Source organism: Molossus molossus, unplaced genomic scaffold, assembly GCF_014108415.1.
Source record: "Molossus molossus isolate mMolMol1 unplaced genomic scaffold, mMolMol1.p scaffold_m16_p_10, whole genome shotgun sequence".
NCBI lineage: Eukaryota > Metazoa > Chordata > Mammalia > Chiroptera > Molossidae > Molossus > Molossus molossus.
The window spans coordinates 108545738-108560494 of record NW_023425345.1 but is presented as its reverse complement, the minus strand read 5'-3'; positions in this window follow the sequence as shown (position 1 = coordinate 108560494).

The following is a 14757-nucleotide window of genomic DNA, read 5'->3' as shown; positions in this document are numbered from 1 at the left end:
TTTTGTGTTGTTGTGTGTTCATTTTCATTGGTTTCCAGGAAGTTTTTAATTTCTTCCTTGATCTCCTTGATAACCCATTCATTGTTTAATAACATGCTAATTAGCCTCCATGTTTTCAAATGTCTTTGCATGTTCTTGTTGCAATTGATTTCTAGTTTCATGCCACTGTGATCTGAGAAGATGTATGATATGATTTCAATCTTCTTGAACTTGTAGAGACTTAGTTTGTGTCCTAACATGTGGTCTATCTTTGAGAATGTCCCAAGTGCACTTGAGAAGAATGTGAATTCTGCAGTTTTGGGGTGTAATTCTCTGTAGATATCTATTAAATCCATTTGGTCAGTGCTTCATTTAGAGCCTTTGTTTCTTTACTAATTTTTTGTCTAGAGAATCTATCCAGGGATGTCAGCAGGGTGTTGGAGTCCCCTGCTATGATTGTATTGTTGTTGATTTCTCCTTTGACGTCCTCCAGAAGATTTTTAATATATGTTGTTGCTCCTATATTGAGTACATATATGTTTACCAATGTTATACCTTCTTGTTGGATAGATCCCTTCAATACTATGTAGTGGCCTTCTTTATCTCTACTTATGGCCTTCATTTTGAAATCTATTTTTATCAGATATGAGTACTGCTACCCCAGCTTTTTTTTCCTTTGTTTGCTTGGAAGATTTTTTTCCATCCCTTCACTTTCAACCTATGTGAGTCTTTTGTTGTGAGGTGGGTCTCTTGTAAACAACATATACATGAGTCATGCTTTCTTATCGAATCAGCTAGTCTGTGTCTTTTTATCGAAACATTCAATCCATTTACATTTAAGGTGATTAATGATATGTACTTATTTATTACCATTTTTATTTAATGTGGTTCTATTTTTCTTCCTACTTCTCCTGCTAATTACAGCAGTCCTTTTGACATTTTTTGCAGTGATGGTTTGGTGCTAATGTATTCTCTTAGTCTTTTTTTTTTGTCTGGGAAGCTCTTCATTTGACTTTCTATTTTGAATGATAGCCTTGCTGGGTAGTCTTGGATTCAGATCCTTGTTTTTCATGACCTTGATTACTTCATTCCATTCCCTTCTGGCCTGTAGTGTTTTTGTTGAGAAGTCAGCTGATAGCCTTATGGGGGTTCCTTTGTAGGTAACCAGTTGCTTATCTCTTGCTCCTGTAGGATTCTCTCTTTGTCTCTAATTTTTGGCATTTTAATTACTATGTATCTTGGAGTGGGCCTGTTTGGGTTCTTCTTACTTGGGGCTCTCTGTGCTTCTTGAACTTGAATGCCTTCTTCCTTCACCAAATTAGGGAAGTTTTCTGTCAATATTTCTTCAAATATATTCTCTAACCCTTGCTCCTTTTCTTCTTCTTCGGGGACTCCTATGATGTGAATATTATTACGTTTCCAGTTGTCCCACAGTCCTCTTAAGCTATCTTCCTGGTTTTGTTTGTTTGTTTTTAATCCTCACCCGAGGACATTTTTCCATTTTTTTGTTCAGACAGAGTGGGAGGGAGAGAGAGGAAGAGAGAGAGAGAAACATCGATGTGAAAGGGACACATTGAGTGGCTGCCACCTGCACTACCAACCAGGGCCAGAGACAAAACGTCAACCAAGGTACGTGCCCCTAGTGGGAACCAAACCTGGGTCTCTCTGGACCGCAGGCTGATGCTCTAACCGCTGAGCCAAACCGGCCAGGGCTGTCTTCCTGTTTTGTAATTTTTTTTCCTTTTGGTTTTCTGATTGATTTTTTTCTACCACACCTTTTAATTCACTGATCCAGTCCTCAGCTACCTCTACTCTGCTGTTTAGTCCTTCCAATGTGTTCTTTACTTCTGCTATGCCATTCTTCATTTCTTCTTGGTGGTTTTTAATTTTCAATTGGTTGATTTTCAATGTTTCTATGTCTTCACTCATTGTGTTGATGTCCTTACTGATGCTGTTGAGCTTCCTCAAGATCATGTCTCTGAGTTCTAGGTCTGTTAACATGCTTAACTGCATTTCATTTATCTCATCTTTGGTAGAGGTCTTGTGTTCTTTCACTTGGGATTTCTTTGTTTCACCATTTTGGCTATCTCAGTGGGTTTTGGAGCCTGCCAAATTTTCCCTGTGGGTGTTGGTGTTCTGCTGTTTGTGGCTCCCTCTACTGGATTTAGATGAGCATCGGAGGACCCACATTAAACACCACTGTCAAGTCGTACTTCCCTGGGTAGAGTTGCAAGCCCAGGAATGGTTCAGTTATCCTCTAGCTTTTTGTCTGGTGGCTATTAGTCATGGTTATTGAAGAGCCTTGGGTTCTCAGCTGAATGAAAACCTCCCTTAGGTGGTCAGCGTAAGGGGATTTCCTGAGGGTGGGGCAGATGCTGATTGTTAATGAGCCTCAATTTGCATTTCAATGGCCCACCGGATAGGGTTGAATCCGAGGGAGGGGCCACCACCTTTCCACAGAGTCCTGGGAAGACGATGGCCACCGTTCTGCATGGCCGCAAATCAGCAAAAGGTCTGAGCGCCCTCAAATCCCGATTGTCCCTACACAGTTCCAGTCCAAACTGCCCTCCCTTTGCTGGAGCCCAAAGTAAAGGGCTGTGGCTATTTTAGCACCTGTCCCAGCTCTGCGCTGTGGAGCGGTCTTGGCAGTTTAACCATGAGGGCACTGCTCACAGCTAAGACCGCTGCTCTCCGTGGACTCCCAGCCCCCCTCTCCTGCCTCCACAATCCTGCCAGGATAGATTCAGTGTCCCTGGTTATATGGTCTTCACAAGCTTTTTTTCTGTTGCTTTTTCCCAATGATTTGTCTTTATTTTAGTTGTAATTCCAGTTTGGTCCTGGGAGATGGTCTGTGTAGCTTCCATTCACCCCATTGCCATTTTGAAATCCCCTCAACATGTCTCTTTCACATCAATGTTTCTCTCTCTCTCCTTACCTCATTACCTCCCCCTCCCTTCCACTTTATCTAAAAATCAATGTAAAAATATCCTTCGGTGAGGAATAATAAAAAAAATTTTATTAAAAAAAAAAAAACTAATTAAGATACATACTAACCAGGAGACCGATAGATCCTGATTAGTCAAAAAACAAAAACAAAAAACAGATGAACAAAAAAATGAATGTTTTATGATACAGTTGGAAATTTGAACACCGACTACCCATTTGATAACATTAAGACATTAATGATTTTAAATAGGTAGGTATAATAATGATATTGTGGTTATATTTTAAATTTCTTCAATTGATTTTTTAGAGAGAGAGAGAGATTTGTTGTTTCACTTATTTGTGTATTCATTGGTTGCTTCTTATATGTGTCCTGACCAGAGATTGAACCTATAACCTTGGCAAATCAGGACGACACTCTAATCAACTGAGCTACCCAGCCAGGGCTGTGGTTATATTAAAAAACAAAACAAAACTTATCTTTTAGGAATAATGAAAAAAATATATGGACTAAATGATATTATTTCTCAGATTTGCTTCAAAACCATCTGGGATGGAAGACTAGGGCCCACACAGAGTAAGATGTATTCCCAGTTGATCACTGTTGAGTTGGATATGATTCTGGAGGGTTGTAGTACTATTCTCTCTACTTTTGCATATACAGGAAACACTTCCATAATGAAAACTTTCTTTTTTAAAAGAAAAACAATGTTTTTATTATATTATTTTTTTATCCTCACCTGAGGATATTTTCCCATTTATCATCAGATAGAGTGGGAGGGAGGGAGACAGAGACACACTGACTGGTTGCCTCCTACACAACCCTGACCAGGGCCAGGGATGAACTAAAACTGAGGTATGTGCCCTTGACTGGAATCAAACCCACAACTCATTGGTCTGCGGGCCGACGCTCTAACTGCTGAACCAAACCGGCTAGGGCATAAGTATGTTTTTCTTGATTTGTTTTTTTGAGAGAGACTAAGGGAGAGAGAGGTAGAAACATCAATGTGATAAACATTGATCAGCTGCCTCCTGCACACCCCTCACTAGGGATCAAGTCCAAAACCCCAGGCATGTGCCCTGACCCGGAATTAAATCTGGACCTCTAAGTCCCTGGGGCAACACTGAGCCACACCAGCTGGGCATTTCAAAAAATAATTTTTTTCTTTTTTGATTTTAGAGAGAGAGGAAGTAAGAGGGAGAGAGAGAGAGAGAGAAACATTGATGAGGGAGAACATCAACTGGCTGCCTCCTGCCTGTCCCCCACTGCGGACTGGGCCTACAACCTGGGCATATGCCCTGACCAGGTGTGGAATCGATGACCTCTTGAAGCATGGGTCGACGATCAACCACTGAGCCACACCAGTTGAGCCTATAATAAAAACTTCCTAAAAACCACTATTTAAGTATTAAATAGGTAAAAGAGCACTTATTTATTCAATATAGTTTTAAATGTTTTTTAAAAATTAGAGATAACTGAAATGCAGGTAAGTTAGTATTTTTGGTACATAATAAAATCAGCTCATAAATGTAACTTGTAATTCAGTTAAAGGTATTATAAAGTTCTTATATGTCCATTATAAAAAGAAACTCAAATAATACAGAGGAGAGTCAAGCACACATCCCTCCTCTCTCAATTCCTCTTTCTTGTGTATTTTTCATAGGAATTTTCTGGTCTCATAAATTTTTAGACATTCCTGTTTGCAACTTTCTCTTTTGACTTAGCAATGTATGAATACTTTTCTACTGCAGTTAAAGTTATCTCATTCTTTTTAACAACTGTACAAAATTCCATTTTATGGGTATAACATTTTTAACCAGTCCCTATTAATGGAAATTAAGGTGGTTTCTGTTTTTTGCTATTTTTAAAAATTCTGTAAAACATATCTACAGGAGAAATTCCTAGAAATGGAATTGCTATGCTACAACCCCAAGTTACTGTGAAGATGTGTGTTTGTTGTGTGTGTGTATACACAGGATAGCATTTTGACATGTAAACTCATTCTTATCAATCCCTTTTTTTATCCCACATTCTTTCCAACATTAAATCTGGGCCATGAGGCATGCTTACTGCCTTTGAGAGGGCCACAACATAGAGTGAAAAATGAATCATAAAAATAGATTTGTGATGCTCATGACAGAAACAGAAGCTTTGAGAGAAAAAACTTTTTGAGTTACCAAAACCTAGTTTGAATGCCAAACACTCAAAATTTATACCATAAACAATTGACTCAGGAAAATTTCATGATGGTATAAGAGCATGCTGTTCTACTCAAGAGGAGCCTCAAGGTCACTGGGAAGGATGAAGAACTTCAGGGAGACAGAGATGAGAGCCATAGAGTTAGATAGTTTGATGGTATCTCTGAAAACCAACCTGGCTCAGTTTGGAAAAGAGTGAGGTAATCCACAGCTCAAGGAGACCAAAGGCCCTCTAAGGAGTCCTGAGCCCTGCAAGGCACCAGAGATAGTGAGTAGCCTGGCTAGATAAGGCTCCTGAGAAGAAGGCCTAAGGACAGTCTCATGCAGTCCTGCAAATGGCAGCATGGGAGGGATGTGGATGTGTCTGAGAATATGGCCTTACAATAGGGACAGAAAGAACTCAGAAAACACTGATATTTGACCAAAATATATAAAAAAATTCATACAACTCAATAGCAAAAAATCCAAACAAACTAAAAAATGGGCTGAATATCTGAATAGGTACTTTTCCAAAGATATACAGATGACGAACAGGTACATAAAATAATACTCAACATCACTAGTTATAAGGGAAATGCAAATTAAACCACAATGATATCACCTCACATGTGTCAGAATGGCTATTAAAAAGATATGAAATAACAAGTGTTGGAGAGGTTGTGGTGATAAGGTAAGCCTTGTGCACTATTGGTTAGAATTTGAATTTGCACAGCCACCAAGGAAAATGGTAGGGAAAGTCCTCAAAAAACTAAGAATAAAGTTATCATATCATAAGAGTATTTATATAAATACTCTTCTGGGTATTTATACAAAGAAAACAAAACCACTAATTTGAAAAGATATCTGTACCTTCATGTTCTTTGCAGCATTATTTACAATAGTGAAGTTATGAAAGCAACCTACATGTCCATCAGTGGATGAGCATATAAAGAAAGTGTAGAATATAAATATAATGAAATATTACTCAGCTATTAAAAATTAATAAAATTTTCCTATTTTCAATAACATGAATGGGACCTTGAAGGCAGTGCTAATTGAAATAAGACATACAGAAAATGACAAAATATTATATGATCCCTCTTATATGTGGAATCTAAGGAATTAAAAAAAAAAAAAAACAAGCTCATAGAAACAGAGAACAATCTAGATTGGTTGTTGCCAGAGGTAAGAAATGGGTAAAGGGGGATCAAAAGGTAAATAATAATAATGCCCAGAATTACTTGGTAAAGTAGTAATGTTCAATTAATATGTATGTATTAACACACACACACACACGAAGATACAAAATCCAACCATTTCCAAAACAAACACACACCAAAAAAAAAAAAAAAGTCAACAAAAAATAACAGGTGTTGGCATAGATCTGGAGAAATTCAAACCCTTGTACACCATTGCTGGGAATGTAAAATGGTGCAGACACTATGGAAAACAGTGTGGTGATTTGTCAAAAAAATTAAAAACAGAATTACCTTAAGACCCAGCAATTCAACTTCTAGGTATATATGTAAAAAAAACTGAAAGCAGGATCCCAAAGATATATTTGTATACCTATGTTAACAGCAACATGTCTTACAGTAGCCAAGAAGTAAAAGCACATTTGGGGATTCCAGACAAGATGGCAGAATAGGTAAATGCAGTACTCAAATTATCCCACAACCACATCTAAATAACAATTAAACTACAGAACCACCATCATTAAGACCACCTGAAATCTACCTGAACAGAAGTCCTATAACCAAGGATATATAGAAGCTGCTGCCTTGAGACGGTAGGGGCAGGGACAGGGGACAGTTCTAAAGTGTGATGGTTGAAAATCAGGAGAGATATCTTGGATGCAGAGTTCCTCCTAAGGAGCAATAGGTCTCGGCCCTACATCAGAACACTCAGCCTAGGGTTCCAGTACTGGAAGAGATGTCTCCATATCTTCTGGCTGTAAAAACAAGTGGAGATTTAGGCTGAGGGAGACAGAGGGCTTCTGGAGTCCCAGGTGTTCCTCTTCTTTTCTTTACTTTGGAGAGAGGGAGGAAGGGACAGGGAGAGAGAGAAACATCAATGAGAGAGGACTCTGATTGGCCACCTCCTGAATGCCCCTCACTGGGGATTTGGCCCACAACCTGAGCATGTGTCCTGACTGGGAATTGAACCGGCGACCCCTTGGGGCTTGGGTTGATGCTCAACCACTGAGCCACATTGGCTGGTCCTGGGCGTTCCTCTCAAAAGGCCGGCACACAGACTTACTCGGACTCACTCCCTCTGAGCTCCAGTGCTGGGGCAGCAACTCAAAAGGTACCAATATGGGATATACAGGGAGGGACTGAATTGTCTGACTTCAGGGTGAGGGCTGGAGGGGCAGCTTTCTCCCAGACAGAAGTGCTGGCAGAGGCCATTGTTCCTTTGCTGAGCCCTCCCCCCACAGAGCACCCAGGCGGGCACCATACCTGAGTCTCCATCAATCTGGTTAACACCTTTGGCCTTGCCCTGGTGATTCCCTGAGACCCCACCACACCCAATTTGCAGGCCCACCCAACCCATTTCCAGTGGCTTTTCCATACAAACAGACTATCTTGGCTTAAGCTGCAGACTTTTTATTTTAATCCTCACCTGAGGACATTTTTTTTTATCCTCGTCTGAGGACATTTTTGCATTTATCTTCAGATACAGGGGGAAGAAGGTAGAGGGAAAGGGGGAGGGGGAAGGAGAGGAAGAGAGAAATATCCACGAGAGAGAGACACACATTGAGTGGTTGCCACCCACAGGACCCCAACTGGGCTGAAGACAAACCGCAACTGAGGTATGTGCACTTCACAGGAACTGAGCCTGGGACTCTCTGGTCCACGGGCCAACGCTCAACTGCTGAGCCAAACCAGCCAGGGCTCACGCTGCAGACTTTAAAGTCTCAAAGGTTCACAGACCCCAAACAAACAGTATCTGGCCTCAGTGTGCCCCGTATCTCTCACTAACTGGCCCGAGGCGAGGCCCTAGTGGCAACTGGCCTTGGTTTGAAGCTTGGCTTCTCCTGGGCACCTCTGAGCCCAGCACAAGTAGCAGCCATTTGCAGTTCAGACTGTAGCTCCTGTTGGTATCCCTGGAAAGAATACAGGTGGTGGCTGACCTTGGCCTGCATCTCCCTGGAGGATCTAGACCATGCTGGAGTATCACTCAACCACCTCCAGGATCAACACACTCAAGGGGAAGATTCATCAGATATCACAACCCTGTTGAAGCAAGCCCTACTCTGTGGGGTAGATCCCTGCACAGCAAATTCTTCACTGTGATCATGGGAAGTTCTCGCATCCTACTGGCCTGGGGTAAATGCTTCCCATTGATGTGCCAACAACAATCAAGGCTCAACTACAATAGAGGGTGCACACAGCCCACATGGGGGCACACCTGAGCACCCAAATCTGGTGACTCAGAAAGCTGTGCCACTGGGTCCTTCCAGATACCTACCATATGAGGCCACCCTACCAAGACCAGGAGACATAGCAGCTCTGCCTAATGCATAAAAACAAACACAGGGAGGCAGTCAAAATGAGACAAAGAAACAGGCCTCAAATGAAAGAAGAGGACCAAATTCAAGAAAAAGAAATAAACAAAATAGAGACAAGCAAGCTACCAGATGTAGAGTTCAAAACACTGGTTATAAGGATGTCCAATGAACATAGAGAGGGAGTAGATGAACTTAGCAAGAACTTTAACAAAGAGATGGGAAACACAAAAATGAAGATAGAAAACTTAAAACAGTGCCAGTTAAAATTAAGAATACAATGACCAAAATGAAGAATATATTATAGGGAAACAACAGGAGAGTAGATGAAGCAGAGGATCAAATCAGTGATTTGAAAGATAAAAAAGAAAAAACAGCCAATCAGAAAAGCAAAGCCCTAGCCAGGTGGTTTGAATGGTTGGAACATCATCCTATGCACTGAAAGGTTGCAGGTTCGATTCCTGGCCAGGGCATATACCCAGGTTGAGGGTTCAATCCCCAGTTGAGGCATATATAGGAGGCAATGGATTGATGTTTCTCTTTCTCTCTCTCTCTTTCTCTCTCAAATCAATAAAAACATATCCTTGGGTGAGAATTAAAAATTTTTTTAAAAAAGGGAACAGCAAAAATATAAAAGAATTAAGAAAAATGAGGATAGTTTAAGGAGCTTCTGGGACAACTTCAAGTGTACCAACACCTGCTTCATGGGAGTGTCAGAAGAAGACAGAGAGCAAGAAATTGAAAAAATAATCATGGAAAACTTCCCTAACCTGGTGAAGGATACACATAAGTCCAGGAAGCACAGAGAGTCCCAAACAAGATGAATCCAAAGAGGTCCCACACCAAGACACATCATAATTAAAATGCCAAAGGTTAAAGACAAATAATCTTTTCTTTCTTTCTTTTTTTTTTATCCTCACCTGAGGACATTTTTACATTTTTTGTTCAGAGAGAGTGGGAGGGCGAGAGAGGAAGAGAGAGAGAGAGAAACATCGATGTGAAAGGGACACATCGAGTGGCTGCCACCCACACGACCAACCAGAGCCGGGGACAAACTGCAACCGAGGTAGTGCCCTTAGCAGGAACCGAACCCGGGTCTCTCTGGACTGCAGGCCGACACTCTAACCGCGAGCCAAACTGGCCAGGGCAATCTTTTCTTTTTAAATACTCTTCTAAAAAAATTTCTTTATTGACTTTAGAGGGAGAGGGAGAGAGATGGAGACATCGAAGAGAGAGAACATCAATTGGCCGCTTCCTGCACAACCCTCACTGGGGATCAGACCCACAACCTGAGCATGTGCCCTGACCAGGAATCAAACTGGTGAACTCTTGGTGCATGGGTTGATACTCAACCACTGAGCCACACTAGCCAGGCAAGACAAATAATCTTAAAAGCAGCAAAGACAAGCAGTTATTTACTACAGGGGAGCTCCCATAAAACTGTCAGCTGATTTCTCAACAGAAACTTTGCAGGCCAGAAAAAAATGGCACAAAATATTCAAAGTGATGAAAAGTAAGGATCTATAACCAAGATTATTCTACTCAGCAAAGCTATCATTTAGAATTGAAGGACAGATAAAGAATTTCTGAATCAAGAAAAAGCTAAAGGAGTTCATTATCAACAAACCAGGATTACAAGAAATGTTAAAGGGTCTTCTTAAGGAAGGAGCAGAAATAAAAATATGAATAATAAAATGGCAATAAATACTTATCAACAATTATTTTATTTTTTAACATCTTTATTGTTGAATGTATTACAAATGTCCCTCTTTTTCTCCCTACTAACCCTCTCCTCCCTGCTCCCACGCCCCTCCTGCCTTTCCTCAATAATTACTTTAAATGTGGATGGATTAAATGCTCCAATCATAAGATATACAGTGGCTGAAGAGATAAGAAAACAAGACCTTTGCATATGCTGTCTACAAGAGACTCCTTCAGATCAAAAGACACACACAGAGTGAAAGTAAAGAGACAGAAAAATATATTTATGAACATGAAAATTAAAAAAAAAAAAAAAAGATGGAGTAGCAATACTTACACCAGACAAAATAGACTTTAAAACAAAGGCTATAACAAGAAACAAAGAAGGATCCAGCAATTTCACGTCTGGGTATTTACCCAAAGAAACACAAAACACTAAATTGAAAAGATGTATCCACATGTTCAATGTAGTATTATTTACAATAGCCAAGATATGGAAGCAACATAAGTGTCCACCAATAGATGAATGGATAAAGAAGTGGTACATATATACAATGAAATGTGACTTAGCCATAAAAAAGAATGAAACCTTGTCATCTGCAACATGGATGAGCCTAGCCTAGAGGGAATGTGCTGAGTGAACTAAGTCAGACAGAGAAAGACAAATGCCATACGAATTCACTTATATGTAGAATTAAAAACCAAATAAATGAACAAGCAGAACAGAAACAGATTCATAGATACAGAAAATATTTTGACTGTTGCCAGATGGGAGGGTGGGGCCAGGGGGCGGGCACCAGTGAAAACAAGGTAAAGGGATTAAGAGGTACAAATTGGTAGTTATAGAATAGTCATGGGGATATAAAGTACAGCATACGGAATATAGTCAATAATATTGCAATAACTGTATGGTAGTAGATGGGTACTTGTGCTTAAGATTTACTGCGTTTGCTTTCTTTTAGGAATTTTATGGTTTCACAACTTACATTTAAGTTTTTCATACATTTTCAGTTTCTCGTATATGGCACAAGTTGGAGGTCTAGTTGCATTTTTTTGCATGTACCTGTCCAATTTACCAACATCATTTATTGAAGAAACTGTTCTTACTCTATTGTATGCTCGACTCTTTTGTCAATTTTTTTTTTAATCCTCACCCAAGGACATTTTTCCATTCATCTTTAGATAGATTAGGAGGGAGGGAGAGAGGAAGAGAGAGAGAAACATCGATGTGAGAGACACATGAATTGGTTGCCTCCTATGCGACCCCAACCAGGGCAGGGGATGAACCACAACCAAAGTGCATGCCCTTGGCCGGAACTGAACCCAGGTCTTATTGGTCTGCTGGCTGATGCTCTAACCGCTGAATAAAACCAGCCAGGGCTCTTTTTTTTTTTTAATCCTTACTGGAGGATATTTTTCTATTTATCTTCAGATAGAGTGGGAGGGAAGGGAAGGGAGAGGGAGGGGGGGGGAGAGAGAGAGAGAGAGAGAGAGAGAGAGAGAGAGAGAGATAGATAGATCAATGTGACAGAGCCATGACAGGTTGCCTCCCACACGACCCCGACCAGGGCCAGGGATGAACTGCAACTGAGGTAGGTGCCCTTGAACGGAATTAAACCCGCAACTCATTGGTCCGCAGGCTGACACTCTAACCACTGAGCAAACTGGCCAGGGCTTGTCAAATTTCTTTTCTTTATTGATATTAGAGAGAGGAAGAGAGGAAAGATAGAAACATCGAAGAGAGAGAACATGGATTGACCACCTCCTGCATGCTCCCCACTGGGGATCAGGCCCACAACCTGGGCATGTGCTAGCAGGAATTGAACCAGTGACCTATTGGTGCGTGGGTTGATGCTCAATCACTGAGCCACACTGGCCAGTCTCTTTTGTCAAATATTAATTCACCATAAACTTGTGGGTTAATGTCTGGGCTCTGTGTTCTGTTCTATTGATCTGTTTGACCGTTCTTGTGCCAGTACCAGGCTGTTTTGATTACAGTGGGTTTGTACTATAGTTTAATATCCAGTAATGTAATCTCTCCAACTTTGTTCTTTCTCAAGATTGCTGATGCTATTTGGGGGTCTTTCTTGGTTCTCTATAAATTTTTGGAATATTTGTTCTAGATCTGTGAAATATGCCATTGGCATTTTAATAGGAATTGCATTGAATCTACAGATCCCTTTGGGTAGTATGAACAATCTAATGATGCTAATTCTTCCAATTCATGAACATGGTGTATGCTTCCACTTGTTAGCCTCTTACTCTATTTCTTTCTTCAGTGTCCTATAGTTTTCCAAATACAGGTCTTGTCCCTCCTTGGTTAAGTTTATTCCTAGGTACCTTATTTTTGTTGTTGTTGTTGTTGTTGCAATAGTAAATAGTTATGTTTTCTTAAGTTTCTCTTTCTGAGACTTTGTTATTGGTATATAAAAATGTCACCAATTTCTGGATATTACTTTTGTATCCTGCTACTTTGCTGAATTCATTTATTAGATCTAGTTTTCTGGTGGAGTCTTTAGAGTTTTCTATGTACAATAGGATGTCATCTGCTGGATCTCCCTTTGGATCCTGCTCTTTTGTTGTCTGAAGCTGTTTTATATGCCACTTTCAGGCCTCCCAGGAGGTACTCTCGTGCTTGCCAATGTCCAAAGCTGTCCACATTTGGCTCTCAGCAACCTGCTCAAAGCTTCAAGCTATCCAGTTTTTGGCTGCCTCTGCTGGGCTTAGCTATGCATGGGAGGGGCCAAACTTTACTCTAAGACTGGCATTTTAGCAGCATGGGGCCCAAGTGTAGGTCAGTAAATGTCTCAAGGCACCTTGGGATCCACCTCCCCAGCCCCTGAGGGTCTGCTGTCATACTTAGTGGATGAAAAGGCTGTTTCAGAAAGGGCTTTGGTAGAATGACAAGGATGGGATCTCTGGATCTCCTGTGAGGGGGAGGTACCATTCAGACTTCAAGGAAGATGGTGGGTGTGTTCCTCTTTCCAAGCCACACCTCTGAGTCTGTTCCAGAATATTTCCCTGACCTTGGCAGGGCGGAGCCCCTCATAGGAAAGCTGATGGGATCTGCTTGGAAGCCAGGAGTTTCTATCAGCTCTCCCATGAGGGTAAGTGCTAGTCAGGTTTCCAGGAAAGTGGGGGTGGGTGGGTGGACCTGTCCCAAAGACAGTTACTGATGCCTGAGACTGCCCAGACCTGTAGGCTTGGCCTCTGCTGCTGCCTCCTAAGTAGGGGCCAAGATGTAGGGTGGGGAGAGTGGGATTCCAGAGGATAGGGCAAGCTGTAACCAGAGAGTGGGGTAATTGCCTTTCCCCGGGATGCTGCTGCTGGGAGGGGCTTGCTCCTCATGAAAAATGACTGCTGTGGCATGGAGGGATAACCTTGCACAGGCATTCGGCAGCTGCTTTACCATCTCTCCCCAGCGCTCCCAACTCAGACCTTCCTTGGTTGACTCCAGCTTGCATCTCCTTTCCTTTGTCAAAGCCCAGGGTGAGAGGGTGTGAACAGAAATCCTGTGCTCTGGCCTTCAAAAAACAAAGTGGCTTTTCTCTGCTAAGCTCCATCTTTCCCTGGTGGATAGAATCCTTGCCACCTTTTGTCACTAGATGCTACGTGGGTAGCTGTTCCTGGCTCTCAGCTCTGGGTTGGGGAGCCCAGCCTGGGGTCCAGGCCTCACTAATCTCAGGGGAACATCCACATCTCCCCACTAGCTGAGCTATCCCACTGTTCCCTCTGCACCCTCAGCCTGCCGCCCTTGGGGGCAGGGCCAGCACCCTCACTATCCTGCCCTTCCTACACCTCTCTGGGTGTTTTATGCCCTTTCTAGTTTAAAAGTCTCATCTTCAGCTCGGCTGGGGTTACTCAGTTGGTTGGAGCATCCTCCTACGCACCTAAGCATCCCCTGGACTGAAGTGTTGCTGGTTCAATTCCTGGTCAGGGCATAAACTTAGGTTGCAGGTTCAGTCCCCAGTGGGGGTACCTGTGGGAGGCAACCAGTCGATATTTTTCTCATACATTGGTGTTTCTCTCTCTCTCTCCCTTCCCCTAAAATCAATGAAACATATCCTCGAGTGAAGATTTAAAAAAGTCTTGCCCTGGCCAGTTTGGCTCAGCAGTTAGAGCATCGGCCTGCGGTCCAGAGAGACCCGGGTTCGGTTCCCGCTAAGGGTGCGTACCTTAGTTGCAGTTTGTCCCTGGCCCTGGTTGGGTCATGCGGGTGGTATTCCTTTCACGTCGATGTTTCTCTCTGTCTCTCTCTCCCTCCCACTCTATTTGAACAAAAAAATGGAAAAAAGGTCTTATCTTCAGTTAGTCTTCAGTTGGTAATTTAGAGTAAATATTCCCCAATTTAGTTTTATTTCCAGTTTGTTTTAGGATGTGTGAGAAAGAACCACCTACTCACCCTGGCCAGTTTGGCTCAGTGGTTGGAGCGTTGGCCTGCAGACCAG